This window comes from Palaemon carinicauda, chromosome 28, assembly GCF_036898095.1.
Source record: "Palaemon carinicauda isolate YSFRI2023 chromosome 28, ASM3689809v2, whole genome shotgun sequence".
NCBI classification, from domain to species: domain Eukaryota; kingdom Metazoa; phylum Arthropoda; class Malacostraca; order Decapoda; family Palaemonidae; genus Palaemon; species Palaemon carinicauda.
Window position 1 is genome coordinate 92,275,394 of NC_090752.1, and position 22,500 is coordinate 92,297,893.

Sequence of the window (22,500 nt, forward strand, 5' to 3'; positions counted from 1 at the left end):
AGGGAGATCTGAATGTAAAGGATGGTCAGAGTTATGAAAAATCTTATGCAACATGCATAATGAACTAATTGAACGACGGTGCCAAAGATTAATATCTAGATCAGGAATAAGAAATTTAATAGACCGTAAGTTTCTGTCCAACAAATTAAGATGAGAATCAGCAGCTGAAGACCAGACAGGAGAACAATACTCAAAACAAGGTAGAATGAAAGAATTAAAACACTTCTTCAGAATAGATTGATCACCGAAAATCTTGAAAGACTTTCTCAATAAGCCTATATTTTGTGCAATTGAAGAAGGCACAGACCTTATATGTTTCTCAAAAGTAAATTTACTGTCGAGAATCACACATAAAATTTTGAAAGAGTCATACATATTTAAAGAAACATTATCAATACTGAGATCCGGATGTTGAGGAGCCACCGTCCTTGACCTACTTACAATCATACTTTGAGTTTTGTTAGGATTCAACTTCATACCCCATAATTTGCACTATGCACTAATTCTAGCTAAATCTCTATTAAGGGATTCACCAACCCTAGATCTACATTCAGGGGATGGAATTGATGCAAAGAGAGTAGCATCATCTGCATATGCAACAAGCTTGTTTTCTAGGCCAAACCACGTCATGTGTATATAGCATGAAAAGTAATGGGCCAAGAACACTACCCTCTGGAACACCGGATATCACATTCCTATAATCACTATGGTGCCCATCAACAACAACTCTTTTGAGATCTATTACTTAAAAAGTCAATAATAATGCTAAGAAACGACCCACCCACTCCCAACTGTTTCAGTTTGAAAACAAGGGCCTCATGATTAACACGGTCAAAGGCAGCACTAAAATCAAGGCCAATCATACGAACTTCCCGACCACAATCAAGGGATTTCTGTACAGCATTGGAGATTGTAAGAAGGGCATCACATGCTCCAAGGCCTTTACGAAAACCAAATTGCAAACTAGGGAGTAGATGATTACCTTCAGCAAACCTATTAAGACGTTTTGCCAGAAGACGTTCAAAAACTTTAGATAATATGGGAGTTATGGAAATTGGGCGGTAATCAGTGGGACTTGAGCTACCACAAACACATATACATAGAGGAGTAACATTACCAATTCTCCAACTAGTGCTAAAAGCTCCTCTTCTTGCTAACTTGCGCAAAATAACAGATAACTTTGGAGCTAAGAAATCTGCTGTCTTTATAAAAAACAAAGGAAAAATACCATTTGGGTCTACACCTCCATAAGCATCAAGGTCCACCAACAGAGCTTTAATCTCACGAGATCGAAAAGCTAGACTAGTTAGTTTAGCCTCAGGAAAACAGGAATGAGGAAGTTCAAGTTTTTCATTACTCTGTTTACTGTCAAAAACATCAGCCAAAAGGGTTGCCTTTTCCTTTGGACAGTGAGTGACTGAGCCATCTGGTTTAAGTAAAGGGGGAACTGTTGCATCTACACCAAAGAGTGCCGATTTAAGGGTAGACCACCATTGATGTTCCTGAGTTGTACCAGAAAGTGTTTCTTTTATGGTTAAATTGTACTCCTTTTCAGTTGAGGCATAAACTCTCTGAGCAAAAGCTCGAAGCTGAGTATAGTTGTTCCAGGTCAAATCTGATCTGTTACCAATCGAAACCGATCAACTGCAAGAAAGGAGTTGACAGACCGTAAAATTGAAGTTGAGGTTTTCCTTGGGCTAGAATCAGTCCTCCTTATTCAACTAGTATTTCTGATATTCCTTTTTTTTATTATTATTATTATTTATATGAATGGATGACGCATTGTCAAGTTACGATGCCTCAAATTATGTTGGATGGTAATATCAGTCTGATTCGCAATAAATTTGCGGTTTTTATTTATTTCGCGATACACATTTGAACTTGCAGAGATTTATAATGACCAGATTTATTTTTAATTCATTGGTAACTAAAATATATTTCATCTCCGTAAGTCAAACTGCAATCGAAGAATTAAATAAACCATTATTACACTTATTAATGACTTGTTAATTAAAGTGAATATCCTATTTTAATACATGGAGTATTGCGTTCAGAAAACAATACAATCTCTTGTTTTTCTTGCATACAAAAACATAAACAGTATAACGTAAGTAACGTAACATCGGAAAAGGAGCAAATATTAAAATAAAAATATCTCTGTTCGGATTGAAAACTAATGGATATATATCAACAGATGCTTCAAAAAGTTCATTATAGTTGGAGTGAAATCGCTATAGAACTACAAATTTTGTCAATTGCAGTTTCATTTATGTTATTAGAAGACTGTCGCTCCTCAATCATTTATGAGTAGATCAGCGGATGATTGGTCAAAATCAACCTCTACTTTATTATTATCATTATTATTATTATTAATTATTAAGCTACAACCCCAGTTGGAAAAGCAGGATGCAGAATTTTCTGGTTTTCTGTATGATTATATGAAATAAATTCTGTAATGAGTCTCCATGTAACTTCTTTCCCACCGTTATTACTACATTAAGGGGTCGGCTGCTTGATGTGCCCTCTTCAAGGCCTTCTATCAAAGGCATCCGCTTCCACCAAGCCTCTTCTCTCCATAACATCCCTCACCTTATCTGCCTTCCTCTAGATCTTCTCCCCCTAACAGGTTCCTCCCAAGCCCTCCTCACTCCCTCCCTGCCATCCATTTCCAACACGTGCCGACGACATCTTATTCATGACACTCTTATCACCTCTGTAAGTTTACATGTACCTGATGATTTTTAATCGATTTATGCATATGAATAAAAATAAATAACAGTATCCATTATACATTATAAGAAATAGCTCTAGTGATCATCAAACTAATTATGGCCGGCCATTAATTCATAAAAAAAAAATTCTTGTTAGTTTAGAATAATCTTTCCAGAAATTGAAAAATTGTTAATAGTTTTGAAATTAAGCACTATGAAGTTTCTTCACCCCCCCCCCCCCCCCCCCCCACAAAGGATTACAATTCATTTCAAATACTGGGTCTGAGGACTTGAAGGTCAAACCTCTTCATCAATCATGCAACTCAATACTACCATGAAGAATTTTCTTAAAATAACCGTGTTAGTCACCACTTAAGGGAATGCCATTACAGTTCCCTTACCGTAAAAATATAATTTTCACTGTTCACTATACCAAAAGAGGCTTCCGAATTAAGAGAGAAACCAAAAACACACACAAAATATATATATATATATATATATATATATATATATATATATATATATATATATATATATATATATATATAGTAAAAAGACAACAGAGGCAACCGTTCTAGTCCACTACGGGGCAAAAACCTCAGACATGTCCGTAGTTATGTCTGGGGTTTTACCATTTTCATCACTACGCTGGCCAATCCTGATTGGGGATGGTGAGAACCTTTAATCTGATTTCTCATAGCAAACCAACCTGGTATGATTGGCCCTGACTAGTACTGCTCTCCTACTCATGGAGATACACAAACCCTTTCACCGCGTTAAGGTATCCCACTCAGAAAGGGTTAGCACACACATATAATATACAAGTATATGTATATATGCATATATATATATATATATATATATATATATATATATATATATATATATATATATATCATATATATATATATATATATATATATATATATATATCATATATATATATATATATATATATATATATATATTAAATTTTTTCTCGGTCACACTCAACTCTCACGGTACCTCGGGTAAGGGGAGGAGTAGTCATACCCTGGTGAGACAGAAGCTCTCCCCGTCCATCGGTAGGGGGAGAAGGAATAGTCATACCCTGGTGAGAGGGAGGTCCGTGTGCATATCTATCTAAATATTTAGCCGTCATTTTTGACGGGTCGCGTACACTGGTAAATATTACACTGTATCTTATGAAAGAAAAAGATATTTTCATACAGACCAAAGTCCTTTAAATTAAGTATATTTAAAGGACCTTGATGATAACTTAAATCGGCAGTTGTTGTTGTTTTCTATGGCAATTCCCTCACATAAAAAAAAAAAAAAAAAAAAAAAAAAAAAAAAAAAAGAGACGGTGACGAGAACTTGCAGACTCATGGGAACGAAAAAGGGTAAAAGGATTTCTTCTAGCATTAAATAGCTTTGTCATTATCATTGTTATCATTAAATAGCATTATCATTATCATAGTTATCATTAAATAGCTTTATCATTATAACAGTTGTCATTAAATAGCATTATTATTATCATTATTATCATTAAATAGCTTTATGAATATCATAGTTATCATTAAATATTATCATTATCGTAGTTATCATTAAATAGCTTTATCATTATAATAGTTATCATTAAATAGCATTATCATTAAATAGCTTTATGAATATCATAATTATCATTAAATATCATTATCATTATCGTAGTTACCATTATAGAGTATTTTGGCTAGACCACCGGCCATCACTGCTAGAGTATTATAAGAGATGCCCAAAAGATTAGTCCCGTAAATGAAAAACAAAAATACAGCATAGTAAATTGAATAAGTTGGGAAGCCAAAAGAAAAGATAACAAAGGAAAAATGGAAAGTGAAAGCGAGAGAGTAACGCAGATAGAACTGAAAACCTGCTGCAGGTTACCTGCATTATCCCTGCAGTGAGCCAGGCATGACATATATATATATATATATATATATATATATATATATATATATATATATATATATATATATATATATATATATATATATATATATATAACCAAGCATTAGTGCTAAAATTTGCTTTCATTTTCTTTATGAATTTCAATTAATAAGATAATTTATATTTTGAAAGGTTAAATAAAAACGAAAATCATATATTTTTTACTTAACTGAAAAAAGATAGGTTCGAGTACCCTTCGGGTCATTTGCCTGTTAACAGCTATGCAAGCCTCATTAACGAGAAGCGTTAGGTCTTCAATTAATGATAGAGTGGGAATCTCTCTCTCTCTCTCTCTCTCTCTCTCTCTCTCTCTCTCTCTCTCTCTCTCTCTCTCTCTCTATCGTAATATTGCCCTGCGACACACCCAAGCGCGTTAATTAATCGTGTGACGATCAAGGAGATCGTTAATTACGATTGATCAAGTCAACGGTAACAAAGTGAACAGTCATTCAGTTTATGCAATCGCGAATTGCAACAACACCTGGAGGCAATAGCATAGCATTCTGTAAGACAAACATAAAGAATAACAAAACAGTAATGAAACATATAAACAATGAAATTAAATCAAAACCAACAGCTTCATCTGATGCCCTTCAAAGTTAAACCTGACTATTGTATTATGGCAAAGGGCTAGAATGTCTTCTCATAGCATAAGTGTTATTTGGAATTAATTTCCAACTGTAACGAACACTTTTTTTTTTTTTTTTTTTTTTTTTTTGTAAACTGTTAATGAATTCTGCTTTCCCAAAGTGAAGATTTGTTTTTTCTAAATCCGTTACATTTTTTCGCTTTGTGATTTTATGAGAATAATGTGTCTTAAAACCCCAAGGAAATCCAAAAGGAAGCTGACGCATGAACGTGTCTAAAAATGTATGAAAACCAGAAGGAGTCAATGCGTAAAAATGCAATACAAAAACGTAAGGAAAAGCAACACATTTTAGCGTTCATTTGTGGAGCTCTAAATCACATATGAAAATATTTGCAGTTGGAAATGACTGCCAACGAAGGTTTATCTCTCTCGGTACTGATTTCTCTAATGTCAAGTTATTCAAACTCATGTTTCAAGTCAGAGGAAAGGGTGAGAGATGATTTGTGATATATCACGTTTAAGTGTTTTAAATGTGTGTGTGTGTGAGAGAAGTTGATATCGATACAAGGAAAAATAATTAAAACGAAGGCTACTAAAAAAAAACTTAGTACAGATCATACTTATTATTGGGTTTTATTTGTTCTTGACGCCAAATTCGCTAGCCAGGGGCAGTAGCAATTTTGATAAATTACATGAGAAATATTGCTCCTCTATTGCCCTAAACGGTGAATGATGTACCTGGTTGGGCTTAGATTGTGGTGGGTCACTTGTATATGCTATCAATCCACATGTTTTTAATCGAATTTTTTCGGCATCAAACGTGGCAATTGAAGGAAAAATCAGGATTAACTAATAGCTTCGCGTGTGTTTTTTACATGATGTTTGTTTTTCCACAGTTTTTCAAGACCATATTTTTGAAATTTCTTCAAGTAATGTTCTTTCCTAGCGTGCACTTACTGCAATCCAAATGGATTCTCGATATTGCTCTTGCTCTTTACACTGTATATTTTTCACTTGCGATTCCATCTTTTAATCCCGAACTGTCGATAAACCGCACAAAGCATTTATCTTGTTTCAAAGCTGCCTGGAAATAACACCCGGAAGTTCCAGAACTAATTACCTACGCTGGAATGCCTTTTTCAATTTTGAGCAAGTACACATTACCTACTACGAAGGAATAAACATTTCGATTTACAGCAGTTACAAGTTCGTGTGGTTTCAATGGAAAAATTGTTGTAGACAAATATATATTTGGGGATGAATTGTATTTGTGGGTAAATTATTGTTGATATAGATAAATTGCAGTAGACACTCTACTGTATGACCAGAGATAAGGCGAGGTCTTTACTACAATTTTTGTATTTACAGGTTTTACTATTATTTTTATCATTGCTATTATTATTATCATACGTTTTTATCATCGTAGAATAATTCAACAAAACCAATTTGCTCCCGAGAAGGATATGTTCTTGAGAAAATCGGGGAGTGATGAAGTTTTGAAAATGTTGGGCAGGTAGATAGGAAGAGAACAAAAGAATGCATGAAAAAAATATAAGACAGAAAACAATGCAGCTGGAGAACAATGATACAGAAAGACAGATAGTGGGAATATTTATGTTTACACAAAGATTTATTAATGTTGCCAAGAGAAATCCAGTCCTTTAGGTATGATTTTATTTTATATCTTTGTTATAGTGTAAAAATTTCTAAAGATATTATCAATTCTAATAAAAAAAAAAATAAAAAAAAAAATAATTCGAAGTTTGGAAAACAAAATCTAAACGTCGAAGAATGAAGTCCAAAAACGGAACTAAATCCCCTCTTAAAATATGAGAGAGAGAGAGAGAGAGAGAGAGAGAGAGAGAGAGAGAGAGAGAGAGAGAGAGAGAGAGAGAGAGAGAGAGAGAGAGAGAGTATTGCAAGGATTCTGTAAGTCTCAAAGACTTCAGTCCATCCGCGGAGACTATCCCTTTGCTCTTGGATGAAGCGAATTAGTTTAAACGTTGAGTCTTTATGATCTTTGTCTAACTTTTTTTTTAATTCAAAAACGTTCAGTTTTTATGATCTTGTCTATCTTATTCTTGAATTCGTTTACCGTGTTATTGTTCACTACATCCCCCGAGAGAGAGAGAGAGAGAGAGAGAGAGAGAGAGAGAGAGAGAGAGAGAGAGAGAGAGAGTCATTCTCTACTTCCTACTTCGCTGCATCCTCGGATGCTTGTGTGTCCAGTCACCTGATCGATCAGTGATGTGTTTGTTTATGAAGACCGATGGCCTGGGGACACTTCGCTTCGCATCCCGTCGACGTATGAATATTAGAATGTGTTTACATTTGCATGTGGGTTCGGAAATGGTCGCTGCTGCCTTTGTGGGGAAGTAGGAGCATGCAGTAGGTTGGCCCTTAGGTAGGAACTACCGCTTGTTTCACTCCGTCGTTCTTGAAATGATCGTAAATATGACAACTTATTACAAATATTGTGAAGAATTATGACAGTAAACTTTTTCTGTACGTAACTCCATTTAGGGATACATGTAAAATACAAGCAATGGTAAATTTACACTATAACACACATATACATATATGTGTATGTATGCATGTTCATATGCAATTTGTTTTATTTTTGTACTTCTATACGGAATAGACAATATTTAAGTAATCTCCAAGAGATGTAAAACCATGGAAAAATGGAAAATAAATTGCACCACATTGTGCAAAACAGAAAATAACTGCCAAAAGTAACAATACATAGAAATAAGAAAAATATGAAACAAGGTAAAAAAAAATATTGCTAGGAATGTCAAATAACGTCTGAATTTAGGCAAATCCATTAGGCTTCTGGGACAGACTGGAATCCCATCCAAAAGTGGAGCTCAACCAGGTGAGAGAGGTCGTCCCCTGGGGCCGTATGTTCAACTTGTAGTCAGAATGACTTCCAACGCAAAGGGCAAAGTATCTTGATGAAGCTGTCAGTGTATGAGGATGCCTAAATGTCATGTATAGGTACATATGAAAATGAAGGCAACTTGTCAATAATATATAGTGCTATTTTTACTGTTCAAAAAGTTGTATAAGCTTGAATAAAATCCGATTATGAATATATTATATCTGCACTCTTTTGTCTTGTATGTAGTTAAGAAGCACCGATCGCAAGACTTTATATATCCACCTGTGATGAGACATGCACAATTACTGGCAGAATGCAGTAATAATGAAAATTTTAAGAACCATAGAAAAAGTTTCCTATAAAATTAACACCACTGAGGCAGCAATCATATTCCATAATACCTGTCTAGAAGGTCTTCTCTCTAATAATAATAATAATAATAATAATAATAATAATAATAATAATAATATTAATAATAATAATAAAGTTTAGTTCACAAAACTTTCACCTGAGCTCCAAAGGCACTAGAAGAATTGGAAGACCCAGGCCTACTTGGCTGAGGACTATAAAACGTGAAGTAGGAGATGATGAATGGAGAAGTATTGATTTAATAGCTCAAGATAGAGACAAATGGCGAAAGCTAACCGAGGCCCTTTGCGTCAATAAGCGTAGGAGGAGGAGATAAGGATGATGATGATGATGATTACCTATGACCTCTGCACAGAATATGCGTATGGGCCTTTTAAACATCGGGTACATGAACACTGGAATAAATAGAAGGTCGCTGTAAATAAAACCAAGAATATGAAGAATAATAAAGATTAAGGTATTTTTAGTCATAACTAAAATAATTGATGGTCAGACCTATTTAGCTTTGATGGTGTAGGCAAAATACAACCTCTATTTATCTTATATGGAAATAGACAGAGGCAACGTCCAGTCAACCTCTCTAACATCAGGAATAATAATAATAATAATAATAATAATAATAATAATAGAGAAAAAGGAACCCGTAATTATTGGCAAAAGCAAATAAAAAAAATCTTGATTTTAAAATTAATAAGCTCCTTCAGTTGGAAGAATGTTCTTCCTAAACTGGAGGTTGAATCAGTTGAACTTCAAAAGTTCAAACTTGTTACAAATGCTTCCTTCATGTTGAACAGGTTGGCATAACTTTGAATTTTACTTTGTTACTGATCTTAAAATATCTTAAATTTTCACTCATTTCCTTACTTCCTTTCCTCTCTCGGCTACTTTTCCTGTGTCTGGGATTGTAGCATTCTGTTTTTCAAACAATAGTTTTCTATAAATCAAAGGGAAACATATGCTATGTCATACCATTATCCACTGGTGCATATAACAAAAGTTTTAAGCATAAACAGAAAATAATTTGCCAGACATATCAAGGTAGGAGAGAGATCAAATGTTACACAAACACCCTCCTACTTGAGTTATATAAGTCAAAACCATCAAGATAGTGAGACAATTTATACACATATACTGTATGTGTGTATATATATATATATATATATATATATATATATATATACATATGTATATACTGTATAATATATATATATATATATATATATATATATATATATATATATATAGGCTACTCAGATAACATTATATGAGTACATATATACACACATATGCATACATACATAAACCCATTATATATATATATATATATATATATATATATATATATATATATATATATATATATTATATTATATATATATGTGGGTGTGTATACATATAATCATCAATCGTCCACTGCAGAGCTAAGTCCTATCTATCTATCTATCTATATAATATATATATATATATATATATATATATATATATATATATACACACAAATATCTCCTGTATTGCAATTCTCAATTGTACGTCTGAAAAGAAATGTGATATGCCAAAGGAAATTACTCAAAACAATGAAAGAACAGAAATACCTATAGCAACTAGAGTAAAAGATATTTTGTCATTCTATATCAACAACTCGACATTAAGGGCAAAACATATCCATCACCAATAACAGAATCAAGCAAGTATTCAGACAAGGGAAACGAGGTATCACCGGATATATGAGTAATCGAAAAGTAAATGCAATATTGATAAAAGACTGTTCTATATCTTTAAATAGATAACAAAGAAACAGCTTGGAATATCTCGGGAATACGAAAATATTACTAGAAATATCATTCCAATTCTCACAGTCCATTAGTCGTTGGTCATGATGCCATTAGATACCTTCTCTTATAAACATGCATTGTAATATTTGCTCGGAACAAACACGGACGCGACGAACACGGTTTATTGAGGGACCTTGTTTACATCCCAACTCAAGAACAAACAGCCCCAAGATGGCGAACTTGACTTGCGAGTTTCCTCTGAGGGAACCAACAAAATTTCTTTGAACACATTTTGATTTGTGAAACAGCTAATGCTTAGGTAAACTATGGTTCAGGTATTGCCAACTTGAACGTAAGGAGTATATATATATATATATATATATATATATATATATATATATATATATATATATATATATATATATAACACCAACGTCAAATGAAGCCATTACAAGATAACAGCTAAACGAAACCCTCACATATGTCAATTCATAAGTAGGATTTGCCCACTTTTCATCGCCACGATGTCCTGTGCGGTTTGGTGATAGTGGGAGATATTAGGGTGATCGGTCACAGCAAACCAACCTAGTATGGGATGTCCTAACTGGTACACCTTTGCTAAATATGGCGATACGCAAACCCTATCACAACGTTAAGGTATCCCTACTAGAAAAGGGAGATATATACATACACACACACACACATATATATATATATATATATATATATATATATATATATATATATATATATATATATATATATATATATATATGTATATGTATATATATGTATATATATACATATATATATGTATATATATACATATATATACATATATATATGTATATATATACATATATATACATATATATATATATATATATATATATATATGTGTGTGTGTGTGTGTGTGTGTGTGTGTACACAAGCATATTACTAAAATCTTAATAGTGAAGAAAACAAGAGGACATAAAGAGAAGGAGATTAATAAAAAATATGATGATTGAACTAATTATTGTACGAAATCTAATAGTGATAACAAAGGAGGAGCATGAAAGGAATATCAAAAGAACCAAAAAAAAAAAATAATAAGAATGAATAACAGAACTATAAAACAAAACCGGGCTATATATTTCTTAATAAGAATCGCAATCTAACTTATCATTTGGCCCAGACCTGAATGATGGAGATATAAGCTATGGAAGAGATGATAAATAATAGAAAGGATTGGGACTTCTAATATCATGTAATTCTATCATGGCGCGCCACAAATCTATTGCGCTGTAGGAAATCTAGAAAAGTCTAGAAGGAATACAATAATTATTATGAGGACGCTGGAAAGGAAGTGATGTCATTTAAGATGAGTCTTGATTCAGAAATTGTTAGTAAATAGTGGGTTCTTTGCGAAGAATCATTTTAGTGACCTTCTATGATATTATGTACACCAGAAGTTCTTTTATTACAAAGATCCTTATGAGAGCATTTTGGGGACGAGGTTTTGTGATGTATCACCTGACACAGCCATAAAATATGTTCCCAAAGGGGTATATAAAGGCGAGTATTACAGTGCACAGACACACTTCCAGGCAGACAACTTGAAAACTATAATGTCCTCGGAAGCAGATCGAAAGTTAAGTTTCTCTTCGGCTACTGATACCTCTGTTCTCTTGTGAAACTCCGATCTCTATGGTATTTTAATTTGATTGTGTACAACATTAGGCCCTGCTAAAAGAGCAAGGCCCGAAAATTGAGAATCCATAAAATGCTTGGTGCGCTAGGGTGGGTCAACTTCTAACCTACCATTGCTAACAGGCAGTTGACTAACACAATAGGTAACCTACTGTTTTGTTTTCAAGTGGTTTCTATTACAGTATGAGTATTGTTGTGGATGTTGCATATTACATGGGGATGGCTTAAGCCAGCGATTGGAGAGGTCAATGACTGAGAAAAGGTAAAAGTGTCCTTGTGACACGGGTAGGGGGCCAACCACGTCAACTTGAATGTGGGCAAATCATCGCCATGGTTAAGGGAATGTGCCCACACACGAATCAGTGTGTTGGTGCACTTTTGAAGTTTGATTTGTAATACAGGAGCAGACCTAATCCTTGGCATCTTTAGTAATAACATGCCACATGAACTAGCCTTCAGTAGCTGTACAGTAGATAGATGCGAAGGCTGTGAAAGGCCTTGTAATGCAATCCTACGTGTACGACAGCCAACATATTTCAGGAGACGGCGTTGGCAACATAATTCTATTTACCAGGAATGTGTTGAATGGTACAGTTGTATTCAGAAATGGCAGCAAGATGTAGGCGCCGACAGGCGGACAAGGTGAGGGACTGCTGAGTGAAGGCATGCACAAGGGGCATGTGGTCCATGAAAAAGATGAACGACAAACCTTCTAAGAAGTGATGGACACCCAAAAACACTGCCTAAATTTCACTGTTGAGGGTCCATGAGTTGATGCTCACTTGTTTGAGTACCATCCCGACGGTTATATCATTGGCATCATTGGAGAGTAGGAGAGTTGCTGTTAGCATGGGAAAGGCGAGAGCCGTAGCCGTTGATGGGCCTTTCTTTGCATTGAGGAAGGCCACCTCCTGAAGGGGGTCCCACTTCAGGTTTTTTCCCTATCCCTTGAGGGAATCATTGGGGAGAAGGCAAGAGTGTTGGCAATGGCAGGCAAGAAACAGTGATAGTACTCCACCATGCCTAACAATTCCTGCAGTGCTTAGACAGTCGAAGGTGTGGGGGAATTTCTGCACTGCTGATACTTCTCAGGGAGGGGGTGAACGCCCTCCGAAGTGAGGCGATGACCCAAAAATACCCCCTTCTCAGCCCCAAAGGTAAACTTATCACACTTGCTTACAAGACCATTCTACTGCTTAAATTCCCAGTAATTGGCGGAGATAATTTTAACGTTTGAATGTGATTTTATGTAGATGAAATAATAAAGTCCATAATATACGTGTAATTCTTTACGATTAAAAAGGAAAAACTATGTCTACAATATCAAACACCAGTCAAAAAAAAAAAAAAATATTCAATTGAATACCGAGACACACGAAAAACCTACTTATACAAACCCTTCTCTAAAGAAAACTATGCAACTTTAGACTAGTCATTCGTATAATCGTCTGATGAGACAACTCAGTTGAGGGAAAAATAACTCTGAGTCAAGAAAGTTAATTAATTTCGGATCTGTGTCACCTGTTACATGCGAAGTTACGAGACAGACAGTGTTGACTGCATCAATATTTGAGATGTCGCTCCAGGATCAAAGCAAACCGAGATGAAAAATTCATGCAAACTCGAGTCGAGTTTCGGGTTATAACTTGTAACCCCACGAAGAGCTTAGAGCTGGAACGAATACATCGACGCTTGGAAAGAGTTTTTATAACGATTTGAAGGTAAATCTCTTGGAGATATATTCAAGCTAATTGCTTATCCAAACAGGTTTTATTAATGCGATGAATATTCCGAGGAAAGTGTTCACACACTTCTGGAAATTGCTGAAGGATTGGCCAAAGTGAAGCAACTTGGTTCAATTTATATATATATATATATATAAATATATATATATATATATATATATATATATATATATATATATATATATATATATATATATATATATATGTATGTATGTATGTGTAAGTATGTATATATAAACTTCATATATATATATATATATATATATATATATATATATGTGTGTGTGTGTGTGTGTGTGTGTGTGTGTGAATTCACATTTTATTTGCATGTTTTCAAAAGCATTGGAGCAAATTTATGATAAAACAAAGAATGTGTACTCGGAAAACGTTTAAAACCAACGAATAAAAGCGACAATTATCATTCAGACAATGAGAGAGAGAGAGAGAGAGAGAGAGAGAGAGAGAGAGAGAGAGAGAGAGAGAGAGAGAGAGAGAGAAGGGAACCCCCAGAAGGGCTAAACCAACGCTGTATTATTCATCCGTTAGATTTCCCTGAGAATTTCCATCCGGAATCCTTTGTTCCAGTCCCACCACCAAAGGATCTCTCTCCTTATCAGGAAACTTCCGATAAGGCAACGATTCCGTCCAGTAGTCAGGGCAAAATACAGTTTAACCCCAAAAAAATTGTAACAAAAGGTTTCTCAACTGAATATGGTAGGTTTTAATGTACTTTTTAACATACTAAAAGTTTACCAAACTAGGACCCCCAGAAAAGTGTTTTTTTCAAGATGGCGTCCAAGATGGCCGCCGAAACCTTTGAACCATCATAACTCTATAACTATCAACTCAAATTTGATGATCTTGGTGTCTATTCCTACTTTTTGGGGGGCAAGGAACTCATTAAGACAACTAGGGATATCATTGAGCTGTTAAATCATTACGATATTGGATTCTTGACCTTCAGATGTTCACTATCACCTTATACACAAACACTTACAACAAGTAATAGTTAAAAAATTTATTCTTAGAGGTATAATGATAGCAAACTAATTATGAGCGTCTTCTATAGGGTTGTTAACTTACAGTACTCATGTTTATATAATCTTCTAATCATGTCAAATCCTAATTACACTTAAGACCCTTATAAATATAAGGCTCTTAAGTGTAAGAGTAGTTACAGTTACAGTAGTTAATGACACTTATCCGCATAGAAAAAGTTTCAGAATTTCAATTTTGAGTGTTATCCTCCTCAGTATCAACCTCTCGAGTGTTGTTTGGATTGTTACAGTTTTCAGTCTGTCAAGGGCCACATACACCAGTGCAAGGGAGTACATAACTTCTATAGCTGCATCGAGATAATCTGCATCCCTCTGAACAGTTGCAATGGATAATTTTCAAGAGTTTGTCAGGTGCAGCATTGTTTTGGGTCATAACTGGTATTAACTGATCATTTTCGAGTTTCCATCTCCATTCAATTGGGTTCATTTCACTTGCCTTTCCCATCCATACCATAATTTGGAAGTACACACGTTGGCTATGGAAACTTGTTGCTGATGATGTTGGGGGAAGCCTTTCAATAGTGACAAATGCTTCAGCAGTTGTCACTTTCTTGGTGAAAATTGTATGGCCCAGTGATGATAGTGTATCATTAGATTTGCCACCAAAGCAATCAATCATCAATTCTTTGCCAAAATCTCCTCTTGAGATTTGTTTTGAAGGTTGAATTAACTCGCACAGGACTTCATGACAGGCTCAGATTTCACTGATTTCCGGAAGACTGACTTTTTTTCAATGACGAAAATCCTTGAAGTGGAATCACAGCCGAGTAGGCATGTACAAAGAGTAATTCAGTGCATACATCATCATTCAGAGTTTCTTTCAACTGGTTAATGTTATATACTTTGTGTTCTCTTGACTGCTTGCTTGCGTCAGAATGGAATTAAATGGTCTCATTGTCTGTTCTGGTATAATGAAGGAGAAGGATCAGCAAATCTGTATCCTCACCAACCAACGTTGTTTTGTAATGATGGGATAGTTCAACAGTTGCCTTAATGATATCAACATCTGCGTCACCTGGTGACTGAATGACATGGCATCCCCTTTTAGTTAGTGCTGTGCTGATAAGAGAAATCATGTCTGTCTTATTTTTGTCACGAGATAGAAAGTCCTCCTTTTTGACTGAAAATTCTGTTTCTGCTGTAAAACTAATCATAGGGTGCAGGTTTTTTCCTTGTCTCAGATGTGTGTTGTCTTTTATAGAGGGGCCTTCACCATCTCCATCGAACACCACTGTTGCTTGTCCATAATTTTTCACAGTGAAGTCTGCATAAAACTTAGCTATTGTATAATATGAGTCCCCTTTCTTCCATGATAAACGTTGGAGCAATGAGCCTCCATCAAGCACATAACAATCTGTTTTAGGTTTAGAGTTAATCACAGCCTCACTTGAAAAGCTGCAACATGGTCTCGAATTGCCTGAGCAAGCAGAGGTTTATCTGCTTTTTGAAAATGTTCCTGGTCTCAAAGAGGGCTGGAGGATATGGGCTTAGCTCATATGTCAAAACCTCTTCAAGGGAAAGATCTCCTGATTTTGACACGACAAGGGAACGCTAGAACAGAAGGGCATGATCAATGGTACGATCAGGAGCAATCTTCACAGCAGAGATATTTCCAAGGGTTTGGGCTCTGTCTTTCCGCTTAAATTTGTAAGTAAATGCTGGCTTTACAATATCTTCAATGATCTTGTTCCCAACTGATTCAAAGGCATGTACATTCACATCTGGTCCAGCCACTATTCCGTTGACAATATTTCTCAGAGTAGTATCAGATGTGAAGGGTCAACAGGCTGCAATCTTTGTCTGAATTTTCTCAAGATCAGATGCATCTCTTTTGATGCGTGCCTCAGTTAAATCTTTGTGTTGTGGACTTGTAATATAGGTTAGGTGGGTAAAATCTTGCATTGCACTGTTGTACTCAGATGTTACAGGTTCAGATAAGGTCCAAAGATTACGCATCTCCTCGGTCATCCCACTGCCATGGGTTAGACCACCAGTGCTATTTAGAGACCTCATCAATGTTTGTTCTATGACAAGATCACTACTTAGTACTGCCCAACAATGATTGCTCCTTCGAACAACATGAAAACCATCAAGGAACCTTCGATAAACATCTGGGTGCTTTTCCTCAAGGTTGCTCATTTGCTGCAGGTAATAATGAGCAGTTCGCAGATAATTGAAGTACCCAGCTGCAGCAAAGACAGTTAGGCAATTGGACACTGCCTGCAAATGCATCAACCAAGATCCAGTACGATCTGCCTTGATCAACATTCTTGCTATGTCAACCGTACACTGATAATTCAGCCACAACTGGCTTGTCTTTGAGGTTTGAGCAAGTTCAGATTTCTTCTTCTTCATTACTGTCTCTAGTTTTATCAAAACCTCAGAACAAGCAGCATCTTCTTGCATCATCTCTCCAATAAGAAGGGAGTTGTACAATTCCTCTGCCTGATTCAGCAATGTCTTAATCTGAGGATCATCTTTGGCCATTTCCATTACAAGCTGGCTATGTAGGCACTTGTCAACAAGAAGGTGGCCCTGCAAAGCCCTCTGGACAGCTTTCCCTGTTAATGGACAGATTTCCCCGTTAATATGTGCACCACCGCAGTTTCTCCATAAACAGTCTCAAGTATCATTTTGAGGCCAGTCCCTTCCATGACAGTTCCTATGGCCGCCAGCAATTTCATGAGTGTATGATTTGATATAATTAGAAGATTATATAAATATGAGTACTGTAAGTTAACAACCATATAGAAGATGCTTATAGTTAGTTTGCTATCATTATACCTCTCAGAATAAATTTTTTTAACTATTGCTTGTTGTAAGTGTTTGTGTATAAGGTGATAGTGAACATCTGAAGGTCAAGAATCCAGTTTCATAATGATTTAACAGCTCAATGGTATCCCTAGTTGTCTTAATATGTTCTTTGCCCCCAAAAATGTAGGAATAGACACGAAGATCATCAAATTTGAATTGATAGTTATAGAGTTATGATGGTTCAAAGGTTTCAGCGGCCATCTTGGACGCCATCTTGAAAAAAAACACTTTTCCAGGGGTCATATTTTGGTAAACTTTTAGTATGCTTAAAAGTACATTAAAACCTACCAGAATCAGTTGAGAAACCTTTTGTTACAATTTTTGGGGGGTTGAGGAGGTATTTTCCATATATTGACCCTACTACAGCTATTTCTATAATAATTGTTCTCGCCCCTCGAAGCATTTCTCATCCCATATTCATTGGCGAAATTGTAATGAAGAGAAGAATTACTTTTTATAGTCTATGTATGAATTATCTGTTTTAATGTTATGGTTTGTTTAAAATATTTTATTTTAATTTTTCATTATTTCTTATATCGTTTATTTATTTTTTTATTTCCTTTTCTCACTGGGCTATTTTTCCCTGTTGCAACCCTTGGGCTTATGGCATCTTGCTTTTCCACCTAGGGTTGTAGCTAGGCTATTAATAATAATAATAATCAAAATATCATAGGATATTATTTACACCATCTTCAATTAAAGATTTAAAGCCTGCTCATGAATGGCAGAAGCTAGGGACAGTGACATTGCCCAGCTAGCAGGACAATACTGTATGTATATATATATATATATATATATATATATATATATATATATATATATATATATATGAATCCCCCAGTGCTTCATTGCTTTCAAATTTCAAAACGCTGTAATTCCCTATTTCATTAAATATTTTCATCTGGTTTGACTTTTTGGAAATGCTATAACGACAAAAATTTCATGAAAAACAGAATTCTAACGATTGATTACTAACTGATAATTTACACAATAGCATCTTTTTTTTTTAAATCTCTACCACATCCTGGTCTTTCAAGATATTTTAATTTTTACATTTTTTTCTAACTTTAACATCTCAATAGTGATTAAACACGAGCCAATTACATATGTGATTGATCAATTGATCGACACATGATAGATGGTATGATCGATTGCAATAATAATGACAAAATTAATAAATAACACTCACACCCTTACAATGTGTCTTAGGTTAAGTTTATATGAATGTTCGGGTTCGGGATGAGAGACAGCCTTTGCAACGGTAGTAGGTAGTAGGTTGGCCAGGGCACCAGCCGCCCGTTGGGATACTACCACTAGAGGGGTATTGGATCCTTTGACTGGCCAGACAGTAATGCATTGGATCCCTCTCTCTGGTCACGGCTTATTTTTTCTTTGCCTACACTTACACAGAATAGTTTGGCCTATTCTTTACATATTCTCGTCTTTCCTCATACATCTGACAACAATGAGATACTTAACACATCTTCACCCAAGGGGTTAATTACTGTACTGCAATTTGTTCAGTGTACTTTCCTCTTGGTAAGGGTAGAAGAGACTCTTTAGCTGTGGTAAGCAGCTCTTCTAGGAGAAGGACACTCCAAAATTAAACCACTGTTCTCTAGTCTTGGGTAGTGCCATAGCCTCTGTACCATGGTCTTCCACTGTCTTGGGTTGGAGTTCTCTTGCTTGAGGGTACACTCAGGCACACTGTTCTATCTTATTTTTTTTTCTTCCTCTTGTTTTTTTGAAATGGTGTGTTGGGCAGGCTTAATAGAAGGGCCATGGATGCCTGGTGGTTTATCAAGAGGTTGTCTTTTCCTTTTTCTGATTATTTTTCTTCTCAAAACCATCCTTACTGTCCTCCCTTCAGTTGAAGTGGCTATCCTGGAGGGTATTTAGCCTTGCATGGTGTATCGGCTCCTCCATGTTGACCAGTTTTTCCGACTTTTTACTATAGTCTATGGGTATCATCAATCACTTTGTTTTTAATTCTGTACGTATTGTTTTTGTTATAATTCTTGTTAATCTAGTTTTTAAGTATGCTGTCTCTTTTTTATTTCTATTAATTCTTATGCTGTCTGGAGACATTGAGCGAAATCCGGGACCAGTACGTCCTAGATTTCGTCAATGTCGTCTTCTGTATTGCAATATTCGTGGTCTTCATGCAAATATCCAAGACCTTACAGTTGCGTCCAGACAGTATGATATTCTTTTGTGCTCAGAAACTTTGGTTTCTAATATGAGGCACTCATCTGAGCTCCTTATAACTGGTTTTAAGAAACCAATAATGTTGAAACGTGATGCCATCCCTAGGGCCAGGGGAATGGCGGTGTATATTAGGACCGAGTACCCTGCTTCTCATAAGTCCTGCTATCAATGTGGATGTCATGAGATCCAGGTAATAAAAGTTTGTGGCAGGCATAACAACTTTTATTTGTGTTCGATCTACCGGAATCCAGACTTAGATGATTCTATCTTCGATTGTCTTCTTACCATTATGGCTAAGATACAAGAAGATGATAGAAAGGCTTCTTTTGTCTTTGTTGGTGATTTTAATGCTCACCATAGGGAGTGGTTAAGTTCTATCTCTCCTACCGATCGCCATGGCTTAAGAGCTTTAGACTTTGCCTCTGAATCAGGCTGTGAGCAAATCATAAATGAAGCTACTCACAGGTCTGGTAATTGCTTGGACCTCGTATACACTGACTCCCCTGGCGTTATAACTAGTAAGGTTGGTTCTCCAGTCGGGACATCTGATCATGCCTTGATTTCATTATTAGTGAAGACTGAGCAGCCTGTCCCTGATATATCATATTCTTGTAAAATTTATATGAAATCCCAAGCAGACTGGAATGGGATTTTACATGATCTTTTGTGCTTGAATTGGTCACAATTATATAATAGTGTAGATCCTGTTGTCCCTTTGAATGAGAATCTAGTCAACATAATTGATAGGCGTATCCCTTCTCGTGTGCTAAGGTACCGAGTGAAGGACAAACCGTGGTTCAATGATGATTGCAGACGTGCTTATTTGGAGAAACAGGAGGCCTATCATCTTTGGAAGGGGAACAGATCAGATTTGACCTGGAACAACTATACTCAGCTTCGAGCTTTTGCTCAGAGAGTTTATGCCTCAACTGAAAAGGAGTACAATTTAACCATAAAAGAAACACTTTCTGGTACAACTCAGGAACATAAATGGTGGTCTACCCTTAAATCTGCACTCTTTGGTGTAGATGCAACAGTTCCTCCTTTACTTAAACCAGATGGCTCAGTCACTCACTGTCCAAAGGAAAAGGCAACCCTTTTGGCTGATGTTTTTGACAGTAAACAGAGTAATGAAAAACTTGAACTTCCTCTTTCCTGTTTTCCTGAGGCTAAACTAACTAGTTTAGCTTTTCGATCTCGTGAGATTAAAGCTCTGTTGATGGACCTTGATGCTTATGGAGGTGTAGACCCAAATGGTATTTTTCCTTTGTTTTTTATAAAGACAGCAGATTTCTTAGCTCCAAAGTTATCTGTTATTTTGCGCAAGTTAGCAAGAAGAGGAGCTTTTAGCACTAGTTGGAGAATTGGTAATGTTACTCCTCTATGTAAATGTGTTTGTGGTAGCTCAAGTCCCACTGATTACCGCCCAATTTCCATAACTCCCATATTATCTAAAGTTTTTGAACGTCTTCTGGCAAAACGTCTTAATAGGTTTGCTGAAGGTAATCATCTACTCCCTAGTTTGCAATTTGGTTTTCGTAAAGGCCTTGGAGCATGTGATGCCCTTCTTACAATCTCCAATGCTGTACAGAAATCCCTTGATTGTGGTCGGGAAGTTCGTATGATTGGCCTTGATTTTAGCGCTGCCTTTGACCGTGTTAATCATGAGGCCCTTGTTTTCAAACTGAAACAGTTGGGAGTGGGTGGGTTGTTTCTTAGCATTATTATTAATTTTTTAAGTAATAGATCTCAAAGAGTTGTTGTTGATGGGCACCATAGTGATTATAGGAACGTGATATCCGGTGTTCCACAGGGTAGTGTTCTTGGCCCATTACTTTTCATACTATATACACATGACATGTGGTTTGGTCTAGAAAACAAACTTGTTGCATATGCTGATGATGCTACTCTCTTTGCATCAATTCCATCCCCTGAATGTAGATCTGGGGTTGGTGAATCCCTTAATAGAGATTTAGCTAGAATTAGTGCATGGTGCAAATTATGGGGTATGAAGTTGAATCCTAACAAAACTCAAAGTATGATTGTAAGTAGATCAAGGACGGTGGCTCCTCAACATCCGGATCTCAGTATTGATAATGTTTCTTTAAACATGTATGACTCTTTCAAAATTTTAGGTGTGATTCTCGACAGTAAATTTACTTTTGAGAAACATATAAGGTCTCTGTCTTCTTCAATTGCACAAAAAATAGGCTTATTGAGAAAGTCTTTCAAGATTTTCGGTGATCAATCTATTCTGAAGAAGTGTTTTAATTCTTTCATTCTACCTTGTTTTGAGTATTGTTCTCCTGTTTGGTCTTCAGCTGCTGATTCTCATATTAATTTGTTGGACAGAAACTTACGGTCTATTAAATTTCTTATTCCTGATCTAGATATTAATCTCTGGCACCGTCGTTTAATTAGTTCATTATGCATGTTGCATAAGATTTTTCATAACTCTGACCATCCTTTACATTCAGATCTCCCTGGACAATTCTATCCTGTTCGTAATACTAGGCAGGCAGTTAATTCTAATAGCCAGGCCTTCTCCATCACGAGGCTCAATACTACGCAGTACTCCAGAAGTTTTATTCCAGCTGTTACCAAGTTGTGGAATGATCTTCCTAATCGGGTGGTTGAATCAGTAGAACTTCAAAAGTTCAAAGTTGGAGCAAATGCTTTTTTGTTGACCAGGC